This window comes from Botryllus schlosseri, chromosome 7, assembly GCF_051294905.1.
Source record: "Botryllus schlosseri isolate E-star chromosome 7, Bs_hap1, whole genome shotgun sequence".
In the NCBI taxonomy this organism is placed as follows: domain Eukaryota; kingdom Metazoa; phylum Chordata; class Ascidiacea; order Stolidobranchia; family Styelidae; genus Botryllus; species Botryllus schlosseri.
In genome coordinates, this window is record NC_137242.1 from 25,099,248 (window position 1) to 25,119,257 (window position 20,010).

The 20,010-nt window shown below is 40.5% G+C and overlaps 1 protein-coding gene and 1 long non-coding RNA gene across 2 annotated transcripts in view; one reads left to right on the forward strand and one right to left on the reverse strand.

Moving 5' to 3' along the window:
• LOC145442888 (ribosome maturation protein SBDS-like) overlaps window positions 1-20,010 on the forward strand; it is a 397,416-nt gene that overhangs the window by 26,203 nt on the left and 351,203 nt on the right. The gene's annotated exons all lie outside the window — the stretch shown is intronic.
• LOC145443018 (uncharacterized) lies at window positions 3,697-5,152 on the reverse strand. Its single transcript, XR_013916272.1, has 2 exons — window positions 4,040-5,152; window positions 3,697-3,941 (listed from the first exon to the last, which is right to left on the reverse strand). It is a non-coding gene; the product is annotated as an uncharacterized LOC145443018 (long non-coding RNA).

Sequence of the window (20,010 nt, forward strand, 5' to 3'; positions counted from 1 at the left end):
ATTCTTCGCATCAACTCGAGGTTGTTTGCATAATTCCCAAGTGGTGTTAGGTACGCTTCTACTACTCGATCTTTTTCGTTATGTAGCTCCCAGAGTGCTTGATCACGATTGATTATAATTCGATCAAGAGATTCACTGACAAAACTCATATCCATCAACGCAAGCTCATTACAAATAATTTCATTCGGTAACACCACCGAGAATTCACCTTGGGTGCCAGACAACGTGATGTAACTCATATTGAATCAACAGCTCTACGACGGAAGCGTAGGGTTACTGTCACTGGTGCTTTTCGAAATTTAATGGGGTTGCCAGCCGCATCACGTAGATAAATTCGTATTGTTCTAAAATTGTTTCTCGCTAAAGCAAAGAAGTATGGTTTTGGGAATATGTTGATTTGGTTTTCATTCGGTTTAGCGGTTACAGTAACCACCCGTAAAAGTTGTTGCAGTTTGTTACCGTGCGGTCTTGGTTGTATCAGATCGCAATACACATAAACCTTATCAATCCGTTCCAACTTTATCGCAGGTGTAAATATAAATTCTACCACTCCGCGGCGACGAGATACAACGCGTCTAAATGTTATTGTGTCCAACACAGAACCAAGCGGTATCAGTCCGTAAGGCTCGGGTGAATCATGCGTGGTACGGGGTATGTGTTTGGCGCTAGAGTCTGCGGTATCAGTATTTATGGATGCAGCTCGCTTGTGTCTTTTTTTACTCGTGACTAATCTTCTGAATGTGATTCTAAAGTCACCGAATCCTTGTAAAATGAAAATGTCCCCCATGTAATATTTCTCGTACGATTCTAACATTTCACCGATGCTGTAATACGAGCCTTCGGGAATATAATACCGTTCGGTGTATCCATTCGCATCGACAAATCCAAAACCGATACTTTTCGCTGTCACTTCAATTCGCGGCTGGAAATCATGGGGGAAGGTCAGCTCACATAATCCTAGCTCATGGCGATTCATTTCTAATTCTTTGTAAAGTTCCGTTTGAAAATCTGTGCTAGTATTCGGAAATTTATCCAAACTCGCATTCGAAGGTAGAGTCAACAACATTTTATTGTTTCTTTCAACATATACGATGAGGTGATGGATTCGGTAATAAATACCCAAGTGAAGAAGACAGTAGCGTTAAATATATCTCACGATCCACCCCGACAGAAATTTGATATAATGAAAACACGATCACACACACTAACATACAAATCTGTACAATAAACACAATCTGGTTTTTCAGACTGTTCGAGACTTGACCCACGCGAGATGAACCGGAATCAGAATCCATAATTAGGTTGAACAACATTTTCGGTGTCTATTTATACAAATCCGAGACCCAGGAATTAAATTTAGACGGGTAACCCAACCATTTAACAAGATACTGTGTTTTCTTTCCTTTCCTGCGAGTAGACAGGATTTTTTCGATATTGTAAATATTATTATTTTTCGTTATTGGTTGTAACTCTTCACGCTGAAAGCGGCCGTCTATAACTTCACCATGGTAGTCTTTCAATTGATAAGTAGGAGGGTCACCTTTACGACATTGAGATACGAAAAAGATTTCTTCGGTCCAACTCGCCAAGGCACTTTTTACAAAATTACCACGTGATTTCGAAATCCTGACTGGTGTGCCAATAGTTAGTTTGGGTTTTTTAGGGGTCATGTCACCGTATAACCTATGGAAAATTTGTTCTTGATTCGAATAATTAACATCCGCTGGAGGACACCCTATAGCAACGTGAAAAGTAGTGTTATACCCCCGGCATATCTCAGACAGGACACTGACATAATTCAAAGTCTTATTATGCGTGAAATAACGGTATAACACTTGCTTCAGAGTACGAATAACACGCTCGCATATCGATGCTTTCAGTTCACTATTTGTATGAAAATGTCGCACATTGTTCTCTTTTAAGAAAGTCTGAAACGCGCGATTAGTAAACTCAGAACCTTGATCACTTTGAATAACATGAGGTATACGATTCTTAAATATTTCCTTGAATCCACGAATAATTCCTTGCGAGGTTTTGTTCTTGAGTGGATACAGATATAAAAATCGACTGAAACAATCGATCGTCACCAACACATATTTAAAATTATCGTTTTCTTTTGAAAGATTTTGCATATGCATGAGATCGGTTTGATACTGAACACCGAGACCGGACGTAATCACTCTAGGTCTCTTAAATTTCTTTCGATATGGAAAATGTTTTGTGTACGCGTCCTTGCTCGAAAGAAACTCCTTGACTTTGGCTCTATTCCGCCCTCTAGAGAATACGTATGCACCGCGGTAACTACCGGGTAGCCCTGGCGTGAAATACTTAGTATGGCTCCCATCCGTATCGTCTCGGGGTCTTGGGTGTACGACCGCTTTTCGTCGGGGCATGCTGAGTCTTTACTTTGCTTCGTTGGCTACTCGGTGATGGTATAGGAATCCTTGATGGTTCACCCTTGATCAGGCGTCGCAGCACGTCTAACTCACTAGTCGAAAATAGATTCCTTTGTTCTGATATATCGATTTTCATCGGTTGATTCAATGTGTCGTGTTTTGTTTGATAACGATTTAGTGCGTCGTTATATAAGGCTAATTTTCGTTCTTGGGGTATGTTCATCTGTAATATGTCGCTCATACATTTGTCGATATCCAAATCCAATTTCTGAACTTCAACCTCATTGATCGGGTTCGGAGTTATGAAGATTTTTTTAAAAGAAGTCATTTTTTGGAAAGATTACCGAGTAAACCAGTGACGACGGGTAGGATGCTTGATAATAGAGTCATAAACATACCCCCATTCTGATTAACCATACGTTTTTTATGTCGAATAGGGATGTCTTTCCTGACAAGTCGACGTAAACTACATTTATGAGCTGATAGTCGCTTTCTTTTATACTTTGAAAGAGGGATGTTGCCGTTTAAAATGTTCTTTGTACAATCGCATATACACTCGATCAATTCTTTGCTGGCCCCCGATATAATTTGCTTGCGTATCTCTGGTTTACTTTTATGTAGGAACTCTAGTGTGGGTATATGCCGCCGTGTCCGAGCTGGTACCTTGGTCATTTTGAGTTTAAAGTCGTCCCCGCGCTTGGCTATTTATACCATCGGGCTATAAACCACCATGGTTTCACCAGGAAATATATTGGTCATAACGCGTCGATTTTCAGGTGCTTCTTGCGTGAGATCGAGGAATAAATAACTATGAGGTTGTCTAGCAGCGTCACGATAAGCCTCTGTTAAAAATCTAGAGTTTGGGTACATTTGTCGACCAAGAAAACTGATCTGTTGTTGGTCGCGCGGATTCTTGAAAATCACCATATACGAGCTTGAAAGACTCAAGTCACGTGCCCCTTTACCCTTGTGATACAGGTTCTGCGTGATATAGCAAATTGACTTTGCCGGATGATGGGAAAATCTTGTAAAGTAGTCTGCAATTTTCGCTGTCTCAGTCATGAAATCATCCACTATAATCAAGGTGTCTTCAGAGCAAACCTTCAACTCTTCTAAAATATCTAGACCGGCGTGGAATTCTACATTATGCATCGTCTTGAAAACCTCCTGATAATTATTGTAACAATATACGACCCTGGACACACTAGGTTTAATCATTGATGTCGCATGTCTAATCAGCTTTGCAACAAAAGTAGTCTTCCCACTTCTTGAAGGACCACTCACAATACACGCGAATGGGTGGATCAATTCCATCATTTGTTGTTTATTGAAAACTCGATAAAGTGCATGTGTTTATATATCAACAAGGTTGGGAATAGCCACTGTTGTAGTCATCTTGTTCTAGTGGAATATATAAACCCAGTAGAGTTCGATTTAACAATTTTCCCCGGGTTATGAAATCTTCATCTATCCCTCGTAATTTCGTCAGTGGAAGTTGTAGTGTTACAAACGCTTTATTCAGGTCATCAAGCAGCTGATCCCAATCTGCAAAATAATAAATCACATAAGAGGATTCATAATAAGAGAGGATTCATAGCGCTTTAAAATCTAACAGTGTTACTATACCAAACTATGGACCTCACCGCGGAGCATAAGTTTTGGTGGTCTGCTTTTCATCAATCGGTATCATCGACGTTGGGAGTTGTTGGTAGAACCAAGATCCATGAACTGTGGTAATTCCCGCTCCAAGGTAATCATCTCTACATGTAAACCATTAAAATCTAACGACATGACAGACTTTAGATAGCGTTATCCATCTGGAAAACAAATGATACATGAACACACAATACAAATAAATCACATCAAACACACAGTATATACAAATAAATACAAATCACACAAAATATATACAAGTACACCACAATAGCATTCAATGTCATGCTTAATTTTTTCTTGGGTCAATGTGAAAATGGTTGAGACCACGGAAAGATGCATCGGCGTCGTATCTCACTTCCATCAAACCAGGTTGATGAAGATAATGAGCATACGTATCTTTACAGCATTGTCTCGAGCGGTCGAAAGAAATCGGATCAGTCAAGAATTCGTTTCGATGCTCATCGCAAAAATAACGTGGAAACCAATTCTCGTAATCACAGTAAAATTCGCTCCTTTTCTCGGAGATGAGAATATCATCGAGCGGTGCTGAATGCGCGATGAAAAACGAGTTGATATCCACCGAAAGTAGCATGAAGCACTCGTCACGGAAATATTTACACAAACAGTCATAAAAAAACGACAACATCCGTAACTTGACATTATTATACAACCAGAACGATACTTGAATACAGTTATCTTGCTCGATCTTTTGAGGGTGCTTCGTTATTTCAAATAGATCTGTGTTTAATTGTTCACACTTGACGAAAAAGCGATCCTCCACATTTGCGTCCAATTCGCTTTTATCACAGAACGTGGTTTGTTCGAGTTTACGCGGATTCATTAACTCGCGATCATAACAAGAATTCGCAGCGAGTTTTTGCGTTAGCCCAATAATCGCCATGTTAGGATCGCGATCCCCAGCACGTCGACAGTCTGAGACATTTTTCGCAAAGTTGTCAAAACATGTCTTTTTTGTGAATTCGACAGCCTCATGAATTTTTGATACCACCAACCCGTGATCTATATACCATTTGATCAAGTCGGAGGTTAGCAAGATTTTCTTACCGCAGTACGACGCAACCAACATGTCAGTGGGTTTACTGGGCGATTTCCGATCTGCAGCAAGCTGATTCATGGTACTTTTCACGGTATCGCGAGCCACTGTGGTATTTTTGAATATCGGGCGGAGTTCAACGAATCGCTTTTTCGAATGTGGTCGAGTACAAATATCAACCAGCAAGCAACCAAAGAAAGTGCCATTCATCACCATCTCCATCAATTTCTGTGGGGTGACAGACTTGGCACGAGTCAGTTGTGGTTGAATACCATCGAGATATCGCACAATATGAGGATTTCTCTTCTTCTCGATATTCCACTCACATTCCCATTTACATACAACTCGATAATTTAGACTTTCGTAATAATCATGAATGCGTTTAGCTCGCTCTCGACGTACTGGGTCATCACATCCGAATCTGCAATCGTGGGCGTGAAAATCACATCTAAGGAACGATAAGATTATCCCTTGTCCGGCTGAATTACGATAAATCCCATCAGGTCGATAATTGCGCACACCCACATGAATTTCAGGTCCGTTAAAAGCGTGGTGAACATGAACCTTATGAATATGGGAATACCAATTCATCCACTGGGTTACAGTCTCTGAGCATTTCGGCGCGGTCTTGACAGGTTTGAATTTTGTACACTCAGGGTCGATTGGTTGCCAACGTATCGCAAATCCAGTTGGACTTGGTCGACTTAAAGCATACAGATAGAGCGAGTCGCTGGTCAAACTTGTTATATGTTGTGCAATCTGTGCATTTTCCTTATAGACATGTTCTTTGATTCGAGTTACACCCGGTTTTGGGTGTCGATGGAAAATGATCGATGGTCCACCCACTAAATTATCCCCGAATAGCGAAAACAGATCTTTATGTTTGTCGTTGAACATTGCGAAATCCCGCGGGATGCTGTTAAAAAGATGTCTCGATACAACCCCGAGCAGGCAGACCGCATCCTTGAATATATCAACATTGAATTGACTTTTGAAAGATTGGAATTGTTTTTCTAAAACCTCTATGAAGTAGTGAGTATCGTTCGCGTTGCACCATTTGAGATAATCACGCAGAGAGGTCATTTTGTTGTCGTTCCAAACCTTCAAACAGTTTTCATATTCAGCTGTGGATATATTACAACCTTTTAGTGGGTTGTAAAACTCGTCGTGGTTTGGTAGACTCGAGTTATCCAACTTTTTCAAACTAGTCAGAAACTGGTACGGGAAGTGAGCTTTAGCGGTGCTACATTTGATGGCTTCCAAATATGAATCATACGAGAACCCGGGTGCCAAGTAATTCACAATGTCCAAGAATTGAAGTCTGTTGGTCGTCATTGTGAGAAATTTGTTACCGCGTTCCAGTACACTAAGATTGTCGTCAACGAGAAAACCAAACAAGTACGCTTTGAGCCAGTTCAAGTCATATCGATCACCATTGAACGACAAAACAGGGATTTGACGCAAATAACTCATAAACTCCACTTGTAAACGTTCAAGGGGTATTGGGTGTTTTGAAGGATCGAGCACTTTCATTTCGGTAATTTTCGATTTGAGCATGTCCAGGTAGGGTCGATATTCTGTGAGTGACAGTCTGAATGATTCACTTTGAATATCGTGAAAATGATCAATCATTTGCGCGCATAAATCGTTTGTATCACCACTCGAGACAATTACATGCGACTCCAAGTAACCTTCCACATTAGACGATATGCTAACAGAGATGGGAATGTTCTGGCGCTCTCGCAAAGTTTTTGAGGTATCATACACACTCTCTATACTGAACGCGATACGGTATTTGAAATAACGAAGTCGGTGAGGAACGAACACCCCTTCTAGATCAAGTTTTTCAAAGATGTTCAGAGGAGGTGTATACACCCCACCCGGGAACACTTCAACGGGACCCGTTACACATTTGTGTCTGGTCAAATCATATTGTTCATCAAATAATCGTTTGCAAACATCGCATTTATAGGTCTCTATATATCGCCTCATATCAGAAATGAGACAGAAGTGTGCATGTTCTAAATGTAAATACACAGGTTTCGCTTCAAACGTACTACGACGGAGCGCGACAGCTTTACCATCAGTCTTGGTGTATACAAATATGGCCACATTAAACAAGACCTCGATATCATCCAGCATGTCAAGAGTTACACCAGATTCTACATTTACACCATACACCGAAGTGAACTGTTGAGCCATTGCTTTTGTATCTTTCCCTAGTGAGTGGGCGATGCAGCGAAAAGCACAGAGATTGTCATTGTACAGTTTCCAATTTTTTCGACGTAACATCGTCAAGATACATTTCGATTTTGTAAGCCATGTGGGCAGCTTAATACCAGCACAACCAATCAACACACCATCGGCGGGATATTCATATAACTGCGGGTTGATCAGACAGATCGATTGGGTATCTTGGAAAACATCCGATCGCTTACGATCGATGACTCGAATATTATACACACGGTTACTGTTCACTGCATACGATTTCACCGCTTGCCAGTTCTGAGATGTAATTTGTTGGTGTTGGTCGTCGATCTCTGGCGGTGCGTGTTCTTCGTGATTCCACAGACATCGACTCATCTGTAAAATTGATATCGCGTGGTTACATTCAACACTTGGGGAACATTAAACTAGTCTTACTTACAATGTGGTTTCTTTGGTGGTGTCTTCCTTGACTCTTTATGCTTAATAAACAAGTAAAACATCAAACTATATCCGCAAATATAGTGCTATAGCAGATAACTTACCAGTAGACTCGTGTATTCAACTTGAGTTTGCTCTGTCTGTTCAACAACATAAAGAATTACATCATGCTCCTATCATTCTGAACAGTAATAACTCACCGATTCAATTCTTTGCTTTGATTCATGCGTTTGTTTTCAAGATGATCTATCTGAGTCTTGGCCCTTGTACAATAATTAATCTAACTGCTCCAACCAACGTTTATGTCTGCGATAGTGAAGTATAACAATCGACTCGTGGGTGTTGGCTATTTATAGATTTAATTCGATAGTAGCACGCGGTTGGATGGAAAATAATTCGGTGCGCAGGTCATTCGAAATATAGACCGCACGCACACTGCGTAATCCTCAGAACCGATCGCGTTTCCGACTTTCAGAACCGGACGTATTTAGTGTGTCACACAGGTCAAAACGCGGCCGCGGACATCTGTTTTTTCAAAATCGCGCAGCGCACTGCGCTTTAGTGAATTTCCTGTTTAGCGAAATGGGCGATTTTATTGTGTCACACATGTCAAACGCACCCGCCAACATCTGTTTTTTCGAAATCTGAGCGGTGTATTTCACCATTTAACACATTGTGGTGTTATTCTCATGGTTTACTTTTTCAGTTGATAATTACATATACTCGTTATGGCAACTAGCGCGATTATTGAGAATTACCTTCTGGACTATCATAACTTGACAACCCCCACATTGAGCGAAACGGAAAAATTCATCCACGGAGTACTAGATTTCTATGTACATGGAGAAAACGTGAGCCGTGTTCGAAAGTGCGATTTTACCGCATTGGTTAACTCGATTCGATCATACGGCATCGACTGGAATGGGGTTTTTAGTGTCATAAGCATTGCGGCGATGAAAAGTGACATACGTACCCTAGCGGTGTACAGAGATTTAGCAACAGACATCTTGAATACTCACTACAGTACATTGATAAGTGACTGGGTAAGAAGAAAATTCATTCGTGTCGTTTGTCGCTTGTGAACGGTATCATTTCTTACAGAACTCCTGTAAAGTTTATTTCAATCCAAGTCTATTCACGCGGGTCATCAGGATTATACAAAGACTGTTAACTCACTCAATACCACGCACCTAATTCTATAAATATCGACGGATTTGTTGATGACTCTCACTTTACCAAACGATATGGCATCGAACAGCGTCAGCAGTATGCAAGTCGGAGCAGTTTCAAATTTTCACGTCGGCGTCAAATTCGTCTCATCACCCAAAAGAGGTGGCGTTAGTCAATATCTCAAAGGTATATTCATCGACGGTAATAACGAAGAGATATCTTTCACGTGTTTCAATCGTGAATTGTTCGGGGTCATTGAGAAAGCATTCTCCAAACGAAAAAAACTCATGGTCAAATCCGGTTGGGTCCAAATTGACAAGTTTACTGGAAAACCTGCTGTATTACTGGGACGGGCTTCGTCAGTAACTCTACATGGAAAATCGAGACATACGACTGAAGAATACCCATTATTGACCTGTGAATCGGTATACGGAAATAAAGATGAATACGTATCGATCGCCGCTACTTGTGTTTCTCGAGAGGAGAAGATGGTCAATTCTGGTGCCGGAAAGGAGTTGAAATTATACAGTTTTACATTAAAAGACGATACCGGAGAGGTGGTGTTGGATCAATGGAACAAAGCCTCGCTCGTACCCGGGAAGAAATATCAACTCACTCGTGTTAAAAACTGTGTCGGCAGATTGAAAATCGATCAGTTAACTAGACTTGTCGAATTGAAAGAATAGTTTGCATATTTGTATACCACAATACAATATTTCATTTTCACGTAAAATGTATGACCTATGTGTTTCGACAACTGGGTTAGCGCGGTGTTGTTCTACTGATCGAGGTGTGAAAATTGTGCTATCGCGATGAAGTTGCGACTGTGAACAGCAGACTATTCTGTAGGCGCGAAACAGCGGTGTGAATAAGCCGAAAGTATTATTCAGGTAGCAATCAATAGCGAGGAAAGAGAACACGATCGGTCATTTGACACGACTAAACTACGACATCATATATCATAATTTACGATCAAACTATTTCGCACTGACTGGTCTAGTGTAATAATCGATAGTAGCACACGGCTGGACGGGAAATAATTCAGCGTGCAGGTCATTCGAAATATAGGTCGCACGCACTGCTTAATCCTCTTGCAAGCCACGTTTCCGTTTGTGTGGTTATTGTTGGTGACTCGTACATATTCAACACCACACGAGAGATGCCTGAAAGTACGAATCACGGGTCACCAACACGAGTTTTCAAGGTATATCATCGCCGCAGCCTATACCTGAAAGGGTGGTATCATCACCGCGCCCATAAGAAACAATGGCAGGTCACCACCGCAAGGGGGGTCTAAAAGGGTGGGGTCATCACCCCGGGTTTTCAGGCAGGTCACCACCCCGCCCATAAGAGCCCCACGCTAGTTCGCGACCGATCATATATACTACTAACGTAAGCTGTAAGCTTCGATCACTTCGTTTGCGTTCAATTTATTTGCGAGAGAACAATGGGGGCTCAGTAAAACGCACGACCATCAAATGATTGGTCGCTCTAACGGTTTAAAGGCGTTTCGCGAACAATCCGCACATATGCAAGACACAAAGATTTTGATCGACATCGATTACTGGATGACTTGAAATTGACTCGTGAATTGTGCTCCGAGTCACGAGTCAATCCACATTTCTGATACGCCAAGTCAAGTCAAGTCAAGTCATTTTAGCAAAGTGACTCGAGTCAAGTCAAGTCATACCAAAAAGGTGACTCGAGTCTGACTCGAGTCAAGTCATGACTCGAGTCATCCCAACACTGTCACAATATCGTTTCGTGGTTGTCTATAGTTGTTGTAAATGTTTTTGTTTTCAAATTCCACTTGGTTGAAATTGGTAAGTAGTCTAAATGAACACTGTACGACAAATTTTGCTCAGTTCTTAGAAGCAACGTTATTATATTATATATACTATCATTTTCAAATCCAAAATTTTCTACCGTAATAACTCTGCTTCTACGGATTGGAATTGATCCAAACTTGCTTAGTTTTGTTTTGTAGCGTTTATAGGCAACTTAACAATTTCATGAGTTCCTCAGTGAAATTTGAAAATTTTTATTTTTTTAATCAATCCTTTTTATCAACACCAAAAGCATTTCTTCTACGGATTGGAATTAGCACTATTTGCTATGCATCGTTTTGTCGTATGGGAAATTTGAAAACATATGTTTTTTGCAAGCAACCCTTATGTCTAGCCTTGTCCTACGACCTTTATTATTGTCACGTGTCCAGTAGGGATGGCGTGAACTTCTGAAAGGTTCAGGTTCGTCTGAACGTGAACCTTTTTGAAAGGTTCTGTGTGAACGCATACGTGAACCTATGACGTCACGTGACGTCTTATTGCTAATTCCAACACCATATTTCAGTGGAGTGATATAGTAATTTAGCCTACATTGTACACGGTAGCGACGTTACAGGCCCATTATTTCTCAATGCTGAAGTACATGCTGAGTTGCAAGGGAATATATGCTTACGCATTAACGGTCTAGGCCAGACCGGACAATGTTTTCGGCGTCTGACTATTGCTACATTGACATTGAGCAGAGTGTAAAACGGGTTTCTATACTTAGTATACTTTCCATACTCTATTGTCCCGTGAGCAAGTTATACCGTAGCCAACACCCCAATCGCACGCATTTGTTTTTTATCATACAATAAACATATCAAATCAAGATGGATCCCGTACGCCTGTTCGATCTTTTACATTAGACAACGATGTATATCAATTTCATTGATTGATTGATTGCGTCATTTACTGTCTACCTACATGTAACGTATTTCGCGCTTGGTGTTGTGTGATTGCGGGTCAAGCTCACTGCAGAGAGTCACTAAATATTCACAAACGGAAAGATGAATATTTCGAGCAAACTTTTTTGACAAAGCAAGTACACATTTTGAGATTGGCAAGGTGTATACGATTAGTGTTGATATTTTTATGGTGCCATCGCCATGCGTAAAGTGGCCCGAAGTTGAAATGCAAAGAATTTCAACCAAGGATGTTATAATAACCAGAAAAATTGTAATATATGAAAAAGGTTCATTGTTCAGAACCTACCAAGGTTCGTTTGTGGACGTGAACCTCTAAATTTCCGAGGTTCATGCACAGAACGCAAAGGTGCACCTCACGTTCACACCATCGTTAGTTTCAAGGCTAGCCATATCCATGCGAGAAGGAAGATGTGGCATAATTGTCTTAAATCGCAGCTCACGTTCATAGCAGGAATGTCAAATAACGTATTCTTATTTTTTTCGATTTACCAACTACTTAAATAATATATGTATTATAATTTTGTCTTTAGTTTATAGAACACAGTCACGACTAGGCTGATAGATATGTTGACCGGATTGACCTCTCTATAACACTCAAAATATGACGCGTTCGTATCCTGGTATTATGTCATGTGTCAATTCAGCAAGTGCGTGGTTTATTGTCAAAGAACCTAAATTTTGCACATGCAGCCAACTATTTCTGTACAGACCAATTCAAGATTTTTGACCCGCGCAACTAGGCATTATGACACACAATAGGGAATGATGACACTGAAAAATACCATAATGGATATATATAGTGCTTGGCATAACTATAAATTCAAGACTCCTGTACGTCAGCGTAATAGCGACCTTTTCATCAGAAATTACGGAAACGATGAGTGGTTGTAGCTTTGCAAAATCCAGTGACTGAGTGATTCGACGCTGAATCAAGTATTAAATTTTGAGTCGTGTAACACTCAATATGACGCCGTAAAAGTGATGGTAAATGTGAAAGTTCAGATATATAGATAGGTGGTCAGTAACGAAGTACTTCTACTTTTTCGAAGTACCCAAGTAGTTTTCCTCTACTTCTGCTACTTACTCAAGTAGATATGATTTTCGCTACTTCTACTTCTACTTCGAAATATTTAGTGATCTACTTACTTACTTTTCGCTATTTTCAGTTTGTCAAGTAGAAGTAGTTCAATCTTCCAATCAGGAAGATAGCCTGAGGAATTTCGGGGCTATTTTCACGGAGTATCAACATTTAATTTTCATAAAAGTTCAGTAAACCCCAGAATTATCGTCGCGCTTCGCGCTCAGTGCTGGATACGCAGCGACCAGTATGATTTCACGAAAGTATCGGTAAATAGAATTTAGGTAGAGGGTTGGCATGGTTCCGTTCGCACCACATTGTCGCCCTTCGTCCATATCAAATAATTCATCACAGTATATATGGCTCATCATAACGCTTGAAACTGATGCTTCGCAATCTAGCATTTACTTGTCATATCGTAATCTAGCATGTCCATGTCCATGGCGTGTCCAAATCTGGAAAAGTGGACTCTGAATTTTTTTCAGTTTTAGAGCTGTTTTAGCATACCACCTTTGAAACTTTCTGGACTAAGACATGAAATACATGTTCTGCTATTGGAAGTAGTATTTATATTTCACTTTCAATTCCCAGTATCATATACTTTGAGTTATAGTTATTATCAGTTCTTTTGTCTGGATAACAGACATGTTGAAGTATAAAAGCAAGTGTGGCAATGCCAATAACACAACACAATGTGGCATTTTTACGGTCCACCATATTTTTTATTAACGTTTACTAATCTCGCAAAGTGTTTACACCGTATCCTATACAACTTCTCCGTATTGCTCTTCGACTAAACTACCGGCCATATAATATGGGGAATGGCGCCATACCATGCTATTTTCTAAAACGTGCTGTTCGAGAAAACAGAGGATTAGCATCGCATTTCCATATCAATACTATCATTTTCATCCCATGATGTGGACGAATACTTATGCTATCGAAAATTGGATACCTGCTGGTATGCATCAATATGGTATGCTCGTCACCTATCGCATAGCTCAATTTGCACCTTTTTACAATCCATGTGAACGAATTAGGATCGTTTTCATAACTACTTACTTACTTGAGTACTTTTAAAGTCAGTCAAGTCTACTTCTACTTCAAGTAGTTTTAGGTTGCTTATCGAAGAAGTACTTCTACTCGTACTTGAGTAGATTTTTTCGTCGCTACATCTACTTCTACTTGAGTAGATTTCTTGACTACTTTGACCACCTCTGGATATATATCTACCTTTTATGCGACGACAAATAATATACATCATAATCTACATCATATTAAAGTTACTTTGGCATTTTCCTCCTTTCCTGTTTCATTGACACATGGCGATAATGCTGTAGGTTGATCGGCCCTTCAGAGATATGTGGTTGTCATTTATGTCGTATTAGCTCTGTATACTACATGTCCCGTTTTCTGTGATACGACCAATCAAGGTTACAACGCCTCCACGACGGAAAATACCGTTTAAATAGGGTTACCATACGTCCTCCTTTAAGAGTATTTGCCCTCTTCTTTCATGTTTTTCAAGATGTCCTCCGATGACGACTAAATGTCCTCGTTTTTGGCAATTCGTACTCCGTTCCATCAACACAATGTGCAAAACTTTATTTAACCATTGCAGGCAGGCTATATGTCTGATAAAGCGAATTCGTGGGAGATATTGATTGCGGGCATGACAGCAATTTTGATTTATCAAATGTACAAACTTCACATCGAGCCCATTTTTGACTATTTGATCATTTGACTAGTTATTTTCACATACTTTCAAAATTTCGAATAAATCTCTCGCGGCACCCTTGTGAGACGTAAATGGCATACTGGTGTGCCGCGGCACACCGGTTGAGAACCACTTCCCTAGCCCTATGCCCGATGTAACAGTGTTCTATCCTCATCTTTCTTATTTAAGTCTTCCTCCATTTTTCATTCAATTCCTATAATTTTCATCCTTTCTCTGGTCTTTTTCATAAGGATGCTGTGAGCAAAACGACGTATAGGAGAGGTGAATCTTCGATAGCGACCTACGCTGCGCAACGAGCTATTGCCTAGTACCAAACCGGGCAGTCGAGCGTCAGATCGTGATTGTTGTTGTTGTTTTTGTTGTGTGAGGTACTCATGGTATTTGTCGACTACTATGGTCATTTACACCAGACCAATTCTCTTCACTTTTATTCCGTAGCTGCCGACTTGAAGCACGACCCAATACTGGGTCTAAAAAAACTAAACTAAAAAACTAAAAAACCTAGTATTGGGTCGTGCTTCAAGACACCGCTTACACGGATGAGATGGCGAGGAGGAGACCAGCTCGTGATAACTAAACAAAAGATCATCACCCGGGCAATTGGGCCGCGATGTTGGGATCTGGCCGAAGGTGTTGACCTTTTTCCTTGTCATCAGCACCATCAGAACTTCGGCTTGAACAGTAACATGGCGTAGGTTAATTGCCCTTGTTCTTTGCTTAGTCATCATATTGCCAAATCTTGCACCCAGCACTTTATTCGTTTTTTAAAGTTCATGGATTTACGATATCTATGGTCATTTTGCACCAGATCGATGATGCTCATGATGATTTTTGACGGTGCTTTCCATCCATGGGTCGCGAAGTATTTCTAAACCTTCAGTTTCCTATTCAATATGCCAAGTACTTTATCTTATCCCGATTAGACGAGCAAATAGACGTTCCCCATCGTCTAAAATAAGTTGTTTTGCTCCCATTAGTGCCACGTTCTCGTGCTCACAATGATTCGTGTGGTAGTTTTCCGTGACATTCATTCGTCTTGGAGCGCGAAATTGGACATTGTGTTATTGTGTATGCCTGAGAATTGGAATTGATTCCTTACTTCAAAGGCTTTGCGTGCTTTGATCGGGAAATTCAGAAATCCAGCCCAATTTGGTGGTATGAGGAGCAAACTGCCGCGACGAAAGCTACTCAGAACGCCATTGTGTTCAACGTGAAAGATACGCGCATTCTCGTTTGTAATCATCTGTTCCGTGTATTATATCTGATCCATACGTCCGTATTCCTGAATTATCACGCACTTTGTCGGCATCCAGTTTGACTCGTTACTCATGCGAAGCATTGTATGTGGCAAGACAGCGTTGTGATTCACAGCTGGAACACCAATAGGTTGTGGGTCCGAGTCCGCTCGAGGTCGACTCCATAATCCCCCTACAAGCGTTGGAGGTTGGGTTGTTCAAAACACTATGTTTCAAACATGTTTTGAACTAACGCCTTCTTAAAAAAATTTGGTTTCTTTCAAGTCGTATAATTTTGTCGTAATTGTGGATGTGGACATACTTTCAAAAAAAAATGTTGCAGGAGCCTATACGGACGATTTACCACCCGATATAGCCGACGTATACGACACGGGATGGTTGGAACCCACGAAATAGTCGTTTTGACATCTCTAGTACGTAGATACAGATTATTGGTCCGGAATGAATGTTCTGATCATGATGACCGCCGACCGTAAAAATGCTGCTTGACGTTGCAGTCCTGGTTAAAGATATCTTGGTACGTATGTATGACAGGGATTGGAAGCCTATTTCGTCAAAGAGAGTTATATTTAAACTACATTTTCAATCGTCAATGTCAACCGACTATCACGTCACAATCGAATATCCATGACGTCATCATTCAAAAAAAAAGGAAACCTTGTTTTAAATATGTTTGCTTTAAATTGATTTTTGTTTTAAATGCAGGTATATCTATTAATAAGCTCCTACTCTCCATCTCATCCGCGTAAGTTGTATATCAAAAAAAGCTAAGTGGGCTGTGCTACAAGTCGGCAGCTATGAAATCATAATAAGGAATACCGGCCTGATGTTAATGACCATCACAGTCGAAAAACACCATGAATACCACGAAACAACAGCAGCGACGCATTGTGCGCTGAATGACGCTCTCGTTCGTTTTGCCATGTGTCACGATGAGTCGCACAATGAAATTTAGATGAAAGGGGGGTCGTGAACTGAAAAAGGTTGGGAAGCACTGAATTATGAGGTGCCAATTTATAGCGCGGCACACTTTAGTTTCACACTTCGGAAAGGATTCTGGAGTCGAACTCCTCTGTAGGACTCGGAGCCGTAGTCGGTTGGTGTTGCAATAGCACTACGCTACTCGTCACTCGAAGTGTAAGGGTGCCGCAAACTATTTTTCCCTATCATAGGGTGCTGCATAGTCAAGAAGATTCAGTACTAACGCCTTAGTGGCAAGGAGCGTATATTTTGAGTACACGAAAAATCAACTCTCACTCTCACGAGACTCGACTCGAATCATTCGAAATATTACTCGATTCAGATTTCCCTGCTCAAATCGTTGTGCCCAGTCCTAGGAAAAAGCAGTCGTGAAAAGCATACTATTCTGGAAACACTGATACCTCGTACATAGGCCCACACACCAATAAGCAAAGACATACAACAACCACATGCGAAGTGAAAATGGTATTATAGTCACCTACAGTCCCTCCTGAGCGTTACTGTTATCCTGCCAAACCTTTGAATGGATAACTCGAACATCGAGCATGAACGGCAACAGTTGTCACCTAGGCTATACTTGGCTATCATCTGATATACCAGTTATCAAGTTACGTACAGCATGGAACCGCAAGTCCCACTCAAATTACGAGTTATTGGCAGCAAATGATTTACGGAACTGACTGAGGATGAATCATACCAATTAGGGATGGTGTGAACGTGAGGTTCACGTTCGCGTTCTGTGTGTGAACCTCGGAAATCTAGAGGTTCGCGTTCACAAACGAACCTTGGTAGGTTCTGGACTGTGAACCTTTTTCATGAATTACAATTTTCACTTCATTAAAACGTACTATTGTACGATATTTATTGCATTTCAACTTCAGACTACTCTATGCGTGTCGCTGGCAGCATAAAAAAAATCAACATCATCAACATCAACGGGCATGCACCTTGACAATCTCAAATACTTTTACTTGCCTCGTTACAATAGTTTGCTCGAAATATCCAGATTTCAGTTTATGAATATTTAGTGACTCTCTGCTGTGAGATGGACCCGCAATCACACAAAAGAAGGAGCGAAATACACTACATGAATGATGTTTATCCAATTATTCAATGAAATTGATATCGTTTGTCTGGTGTAAATCTAGCAGATAGGGATGGTGTGAACGTGAGGTTCACGTTCGCGTTCTGTGCCTGAACCTCAAAAATTTAGAGGTTCACGTTCACAAACGAACCTTGGTAGGTTCTGCACTGTGAACCTTTTTCGCATTTAACCATTTTTCAGGTCATTATAACATCTTTGGTTGGAATTCCTTGCATTTCAACTTTGCACCACTCTATGCATGACGCAGGCAGCAGAAAAAAATCAACACTAAACGGCCATGCACCCTACCAATCTCAAAGATTTTACTTGCTTTGTTACAAAAGTTTACTCGAAATATCCAGCTTTCCGTTTGTGAATATTTAGTAACTCTCTGCTGTGAGCTTGGCCCGCAATCACACAACATCAAAGAGGAAATACACTACATGTATAGGTAGTCAGTGATTGATGCTTATTCAACAAATCAATGAAATTGATATCGTTGTCTGATGTAAACACAAATCTAGCATGCGATTGGGGGATTTTCTACTGCTGGATAACTTGCTAATGGGGTAATCTATCGGTAGCAAGTATAAAAACCCGTTGCACATTCTGCTCAATATCAGCTAAGCAATAATACTCAGCCGCCGAATACATTGTCGGGTCTGGCCTACAGACCGTTAAGATGTAAGCTTAAAGATGTAAGTTTAAATTCCCTCTCAACTTCTCGTCGAAATTGTTGGCAAAGCGACGGAAGATATAGATTTTATGGGATTATTATAACATTTGATTGTCCCCGTTGATACATTTGGCGACGTTTAAAACGTCAATATGTACTTCAGCATCGTGGCATTGTGTGGCCCGAGTCGTCGCTTGGTATCGTGTACATTAATATTAGGCTATCACTTCACTGAAATGTAGCGTTGGAATTAGAAATGTGACGTCACGTGACGTCATGACGTTCATGTTCGCGTTCACACAGAACCTTTCATAAAGGTTCGCGTTCACACGAACCTGAACCTTGCAGAGGTTCACACCATCCCTAATACCTATCATTTAGAAATGTTAACGAGGAAGTGTAAAACAATGAGAAGGGACAGTGCACAGTGATATAGCAGTCAAAGTTCCGTAATTGAATGGCGTTGCTGCAACGAATAAAAGACACAATCTACAATAGACCGATTGGAAAAGGGAAATGACAAAATTACGTTAGCGCATATCCCTTCATTATGCATCATGATGTTAAAATTACGAAACTCTTGATAATATATTGATACCCGATAACTCTTGATAAGACACACCCTTTAAGCTTTCGAGTTCTACTGAACAACTGGTTGTTAACGGTGGCTCCAACGCCCCTGGTGGGCGATTTGGATTTTAACGATATTGGGGACGCTGGACTCTGGTAGCGGTATGGGGCAGACATGAGCATGAATTAGGATTAGAATTTGGAAATACGGGATTTATGAAATTTTGACGGATTTGGATTGAATTAGGATTTGAGATATTTTTTTTAATGGATTAGGATTAGGATTGGATTTACCGATTTTCGGGGAGATTGATGATGGGGGCGTATGGCGACCATTTTTTTCGTACTTCACCGATTTTACAAAGTTTGCAAAGTTATAACATCATTGAATTTGACAATCATTGAGAGTTTTATTTATTTTTACAGAAATATATAGGCATCAGATGTAGGATATAGCTTTCGAAGTGAATTCCAAGTTTGAATCAGATTAGGATTAGAACTTGAATTTACAAAAGTTTTGGATTAAAATTAGAATTAGGATTTGAAGATTCGGATTTGGATTGGACTAGGACATAGAAATTTCAAATCCGCTCATTTCTGGTATGGGGGCGCTGAGGAAAAATGGCGTCGCAGTTAATCGAATAGTAGTAACATCTGATTATTTATCTCTTCGTATGAGCATCTGATTATACATCTCTGAGTTCTATTGCAGATTAAAATTCGACAAATTCTGTCAAACCTTGCTCCGTGCTAAACGGATAACGACGGTGCTTGTAACATGTTTCTATGAATGCAGTGGTTTATTGTAATTCGCGTAAAATGAATTGCGCTTACTTTTAGATCGCCAACTCTCTGTCATAACACTCCCGTGACGCCAGCTCGGGTCATTTTACAAAAAAAACTAGCTATTGTACCTTGTAGCGCACAGCACGTTGAAATCATCGAAAGAG